Source organism: Phocoena phocoena, chromosome 7 (assembly GCF_963924675.1).
Source record: "Phocoena phocoena chromosome 7, mPhoPho1.1, whole genome shotgun sequence".
Taxonomy (NCBI): domain Eukaryota; kingdom Metazoa; phylum Chordata; class Mammalia; order Artiodactyla; family Phocoenidae; genus Phocoena; species Phocoena phocoena.
In genome coordinates, this window is record NC_089225.1 from 53,497,815 (window position 1) to 53,504,775 (window position 6,961).

Genomic DNA, 6,961 nt, shown 5'->3' on the forward strand with positions numbered 1-6,961 from the left:
ATAAAAAACACAAACGCATGGAGGCTAAACAGTACATTACTAAATAACCAAGAGATCACTGAAGAAATCAAAGAGGAAATCAAAAAATACCTAGAGACAAATGACAACGAAAACACAATGATCCAAAACCTATGGGATGTAGCAAAAGCAGTTCTAAGAGGGAAGTTTATAGCAATCTAGTCCTACCTCAAGAAACAAGAAAAATCTCAAACACTCTAACCTTACACTTAAAGAAACTAGAGAAAGAACAAACAAAACCCAACGTTAGTAGAAGAAAAGAAATCGTAAGATCAGAACAGAAATAAGTGAAAAAGAAATGAAGGAAACGATAGCAAAGATCAATAAAACTAAAAGCTAGTTCTTTGAGAACATAAACAAAATTGATAAATCTTTAGCCAGACTCATCAAGAAAAAGAGGGAGAGGAATCAAATCAATAAAATTAGAAATGAAAAAGGAGACGTTACAAGGAACACTGCAGAAATACAAAGCATCCTAAGAGACTACTACAGGCAACTATGCCAATAAAATGGACAGCCTGGAAGAAATGCACAAATTCTTAGAAAGGTATAACCTTCCAAGACTAAACCAGGAAGAAATAGAAAATATGAACAGACCAATCACAAGTAATGAAATTGACACTGTGGTTAAAAATATCCCAAGAAACAAAAGTCCAGGATCAGATGGCTTCACAGGTGAATTCCATCAAACATTTAGAGAAGAGTTAACACCTACCCCTCTGAAACTCTTCCAAAAAATTGCAGAGGAAGGAACACTCCCAAACTCATGCTATGAGGCCACCATCACCCTGATACCAAAACCAGAGAAAGATACTACAAAAAAATATAATTACAGACCAATATCACTGATGAATATAGATGCAAAAATCCTCAACAAAATAGTAGCAAACAGAATCCAACAACACATTAAAAGGATCATACACATGATCAAGTGGGATTTATCCCAGGGAAGCAAGGATTCTTCAGTATATGTAAATCAATCAGTGTGATACACCATATTAACAAATTGAAAAATAAAAACCATATGATCATCTAAATAGATGCAGAAAAAGCTTTTGACAAAATTCAACACCCATTTGTGATAAAAACTCTCCAGAAAGTGGGCACAGAGGGAACCTACCTCAACATAATAAAGGCCATATATGACAAACCCACAGCAAACATCATTCTCAATGGTGAAAAACTGAAAGCATTTCCTCTCAGATCAGGAACAAGACAAGGATGTCCGCTCTCACCACTCTTATTCAACAGTTTTGGAAGTCCTAGCCATGGCAATCAGAGAAGAAAAAGAAAGAAAAGGAATACAAATTGGAAAAGAAGAAGTAAAACTGTCACTGTTTGCAGATGACATGAGAATCATGTCATACATTGAGAATCCTAAAGATGCCACCAGAAAACTACTAGAGCTAATCAATGAATTTGGTAAAGCTGCAGGATACAAAATTAATGCACAGAAATCTCCTGCATTCCTATACACTAACAACAAAAGATCAGAAGAGAAATTAAGGAAACAATCCCAATCACCATTGCAACAAAAAGAATAAAATACCTAGGAATAAACCTACCTAAGGAGGTAAAAGACCTGTACTCAGAAAACTATAAGACACTGATGAAAGAAATCAAAATGACACAAATGGAGAGATATGCCATGTTCTTAGGTTGGAAGAATCAATACTGTGAAAATGACTATACTACCCAAAGCAATCTACAGATTCAGTGCAATACCTAGCAAATTACCAATGGCGTTTTTTACAGAACTAGAAGAAAAAAATCTTAAAATTTGTATGGAGACACAAAAGACCCTGAATAGCCAAAGCAGTCTTGAGGGAAAAAAACGGAGCTGGAGGAATCAGACTCCCTGACTTCAGACTATACTACAAAGCCACAGTCATCAAGACAATATGGTACTGGTACAAAACCAGAAATATAGATCAATGGAACAGGATAGAAAGCCCAGAGATAAACCTGTGCGCCTATGGTCAACTAATCTATGACAAAGGAGGCAAGGATATACAATGGAGAAAAGACAATCTCTTCAATAAGTGGTGCTGGGAAAACTGGAGAGCTACATGTAGAAGAATGAAATTGAAACCCTCCCTAACACCATACACAAAATTAAACTCAAAATGGATTACAGACCTAAATGTAAGACTGGACATTATAAAACTCTTAGAGGAAAACATAGGAAGAACACCCTTTGACATAAATCACAGCAAGATCTTTTTTGACCCATCTCCTAGAGTAATGGGAAAAAAACCGAAAATAAACAAATGGGACCTAATGAAACTTAAAAGCTTTTGCACAGCAAAGGAAACTATAAATAAAACGAAAAGACAACCCTCAGAATGAGAGGAAATATTTGCCAACAAATCAACAGACAAAGGATTATTCTCCAAAATATATAAACAGCTCATGCAGCTCATTGTTAAAAAAAAAACCAACCCAATCCAAAAATGGGCAGAAGACCTAAATAGACATTTCTCCAAAGAAGACATACAGATGGCCAAGAGTCACATGAAAAGGTGCTCAACACCACTAATTATTAGAGAAATGCAAATCAAAACTACAATGAGGTGTCACCTCCCACTGGTCAGAATGGGCATCATCAGAAAATCTACAAACAACAAATGCTGGAGAGGGTGTGGCGAAAAGGAAACCCTCTTGCACTGTTGTTGGGAATGTAAATTGATACAGGCACTATGCAGAACAGTATGGAGGTTCCTTAAAAAACTAAAAATAGAATTACAATATGAGGCAGTAATCCCACTACTCAGCATATACCCAGAGAAAACCATAATTCAAAAAGCCACATGCACCCCAATGTTCACTGCAGAACTGTTTACAATAGCCAGGTCATGGAAGCAACCTAAATGCCCATCGACAGACAAATGGATAAAGAAGATGTGGTACATATATACAATGGAATATTACTCAGTCATAAAAAGGAACAAAATTGGGTCATTTGTAGAGACGTGGATGGATCTACAGACTGTCATACAGAGTGAAGTAAGTCAGAAAGAGAAAAACAAATATATTAATGCATATATGTGGAATCTAGAAAAATGGTACAGATGTACCACTCTGCAAGGCAGAAATAGAGACACAGATGTAGAGAACAAACATATGGACACCAAGGGGGGAAAACGGGGTGGTGGAGTGGTGTGATGAATTGGGAGATTGGGATTGACATATATACACTAATATGTATAAAATAGATAACTAATAAGAACCTGCTGTATTAAAAATAAAAGAAATTTCAAAAAAAATTCGTATGCTGAAACCTAGGCCCCAGTGTGATGGTATTTGGTGGTGGTGCCTTTGAGAAGTGATTAGGTCATGAGGATGGAGCCCTCATGAATGGGATTAATGCCCTTGTAAAACATACCCCAGAGAGCTTGCTTGCCTCTTCTGCCTTGTAAGGACACAGTGAAAAGATGGCTGTCTATCAACCAGGAAGCACGCTCTCACCAGACACCGTATCTGCCAGCACCCTAATCTTGAATTTCCCAGCCTCCAGGACTGTAAGAGATAAATTTCTGTTGTTTAAGCCACCCAGTCTATGGTATTCTGTTATAGCAGACTGAACAGACTAAGATATAGTCCTTATATGGAAATGCAATTGATATTTTGCACTTGAGATCCATCAACTTTGCTAAATTTACTCATTAATTCCAATAATGTATCTGTAGATAATTTTGGATTTTCTACATACACAATCTCTGCAAATAACTATAGACTTTTTCTTCCTTTTCAATATTTATACTTTGTTTTTTCTTGACTTACTACCTGTTTCAGTTAGTTGTTGCTGCACTATAAACCACTGGAGTCAACCACGTATTTCTCACAACTCCTGTGGGTTGGCTGAGTGTTTCTGTTGATTTGAGAAACCTATGATTTTTCTCCTTTATTTTGTTAAATAGTGAGTTCTACTGGTTTTCTAATGTGAATAAACCTTGCATTCTTACAATATATACAACTCTATCGTGTTGTATTATCCTTTTACATATTGCTGCATTTGATTTGTTATTTTTAAAAAATGTTTATAGCTATGCTCATGATAAAATTAGCATGTAAAACTTTTATTCTCTTAATATCCAATTTGTCTTTCTTAGGAAAAGTTTGTGTAAGAATGACATTCCTTCTTAAAATTTTTTAAGTTCACTAAGGGAGCTATTTGTGCCTGCAGTTTTTTGTTGTTGTTGTTGTTTTTTAATTTTTGGCCACAGCATGTGGCATGTGGGATCTTAGTTCCCAGACCGAGGGATCCACAGAGTCTTAACCACTAGACCACCAGGGAAGTGCATGCCTGCAGTTTTTTATAAGGGGAAAATTTTAATTATGGATTAAATTTCCTTAATAACATGACTATTCATATTTTCTATTTCTTCCTGTGTCAGTTTTGGTAAGTTTCATTTTTCAAGGAATTTGTCCATTTCTCCTACAGTTTCAAATTTGGTTAGTATTGTTCAAAATATATCTTAAGGTATTTTTAATATTGTAGAATCTGTAGTAAGGTCCCCTTTTTCATTTGTGATGGTGATAATTTGTGTTCTCTCTCTCTTTTTCCTTGACTAGTCTTTTCAGGTTTGTCAATTTCATTAGTCTTTTAAGGAAAACAACTTTTGATTTTGTTCATCTTTTTTATTACCTATTTGATTTCTATTTCACTTACTTTTACTCCTTTACTTACTATATCTTTTCTTTGATATAATTTGCCATTATTTTTCCTAACTTCTTAGAATTTTAAGACTTCCTTTCTAATACATTCATTTAAGCTATCATTTCCCTCTAAGTATGAAATTAGCAGCAGCATACAAGTATTTTTATTATTATTGGACTCAAAACATGTTTCAAACATTCATTCCTTTTTTTGACCTTTTTTAATGAGATTTTTGGAATTTTATTTATTAATTACTAAACATACAGGCATTTTCTCTTCTTTTTGTTGTTGAGCCTAGCTTAATTGTGTTATGGCCAGAGAACTAATTAAGTATGATTTGTTGAGACTTTATGGCCCAGCATATGATTTTTTGGGATAAAACTTTTATAAATATTCCATATATGCTTTAAAATTAGGTGTATTCTGCAGCCTTCAATATACGCACAGTAGTTCAAGTTTGATAATTGTCATCTTCCCCATACTTACTGATTTTTTGACTGCTTCTTCTGTTAGTTATTAAGAGAAGTCTGTAAAATCTCCTTCTATGATTATGAATTTGCCTATTTCTCCTTTTATTTTTGTATATTTTTTCTTTATATATTTTGAGGCTATGTTACTAGGTATATACACACACTTTTATCATTCTCTTGTGGCTACCCAAGAAATTACAATGTGTACCCTTGACTTATCAAACTCTAATATTACTTGTGTTACTTATACCCTCTTCTTAGATCACTCAAGAATCCAAGGACCTTAAAACACTATCTGTAGTTATCTATCTATCAATCTATCTATCTGTCTACATTATATACATTCTTCCTTGATTATATTGCCACTGTTATGGTGTATCTCAATTTCATATACATTTTATGTCCCACAGGATGTTATTATTGTTTTCATTTCTCTTCATTTCTTCCCACATCTCTGACCTTCTATTCTAGGATCTGTTTCCTTCTGCCTAAATAGCACTCTTGAGTGTTTCCTTTAGTGTGAGTCTGCTGCTGTAAGTTTTTGTTTAACTGAAAATGTCATCATTTCACCTTAATTCTGGGAGGATATTTTTGATGAGTGTAGAATTCTATATTGGCAGTTATTTTCTCTTGGAACTCTAAAGGCAGCACTTTATCTTCTGATCCTCATTGTATCTGTTGAAAGGTCAGCTGTAAGCCAAATTGTTATTCCTTTGAAGGTAATCTTTTGCTGTGACCACTTTTAAGGTTTCCTCTCTCTGTGGTTTCCAGAAGTTTTACTATGATGTGGTTCTCATTCATGTTTTCTTACTCTCTTGGTTATTATTTATTGCATGCTGGAAATTATATTTGCAAAATTATTTGTAAAGGTAATTTGAGGCCCAGGATAGTATTGTCTTCCTCCATAAAACTAATATTTGCTGGGAGGCATGAACAAATCAGGACCACTTTATTCCAACTTCAGAGCCTGGGATGGTTGGAAACGGACCTGCAGTCCCTGTGAGAGCAGTCTGCATCTGGTTCCGTCTCTGCTACAGGGGAGCTCTTTGCAATCCCAAGTCAGAGTATGTGTGTGTGTTGTGGAGGTAGGTGTTCAAGACTCCAGCTTTTGTCTGCTTGACCCTGCACTGCACAGCCTAACAGCTTCTCCTTAGTTGTCTCTTCTGGAATTGGCAAATGTCTCCCAGAAGAAAAGTTGCCCCCAGTGCTCAGGTATCCTCTCGGAATTTCTGTCCTCTCCTAGACCTTGGTTCAGTATATATTCACTCTCATGCTAGCTTTCGAGTGCCTTCAGTCAGGTATATTTTATTTTATTTTTTAAAATTTTATTAAGTTTTTGGATTTTTTAAAATAATCTTATACAATTTTTAAAGGTTACATTCCATTTACAGTTATTACAAAATATTGGCTATATTCCCTGTGTTGTACAATATATCCTTGAGCCTATCTTACAACCAATAGTTTGTACCTCCCACTCCCCCATCCCTATATTGCCCCTTCCCTCTCCCCACTGGTAACCACTAGTTTGTTTTCTATGTCTGTGAGTCTGCTTCTGTTTTTGTTGTATTCACTAGTTTGTTGTATTTTTTAGATTCCATATATAAGTGATATATTTCAGTATTTGTCTTCTTTTGTCTGACTTATCAGGTTTATTTTAAATTTTGTCCTAACTTACTATTTGGCTTCAAAAGAAAGGCAGTTTGAATCACTTAGTCCTTTATGACTGGAAGCAGATACCTTCTTCTATCCACTTTTCATCTTCCAGAAATATGTTAAAATCTTTTCCCTTGATAATTCCCTCTTCCATTCTCAT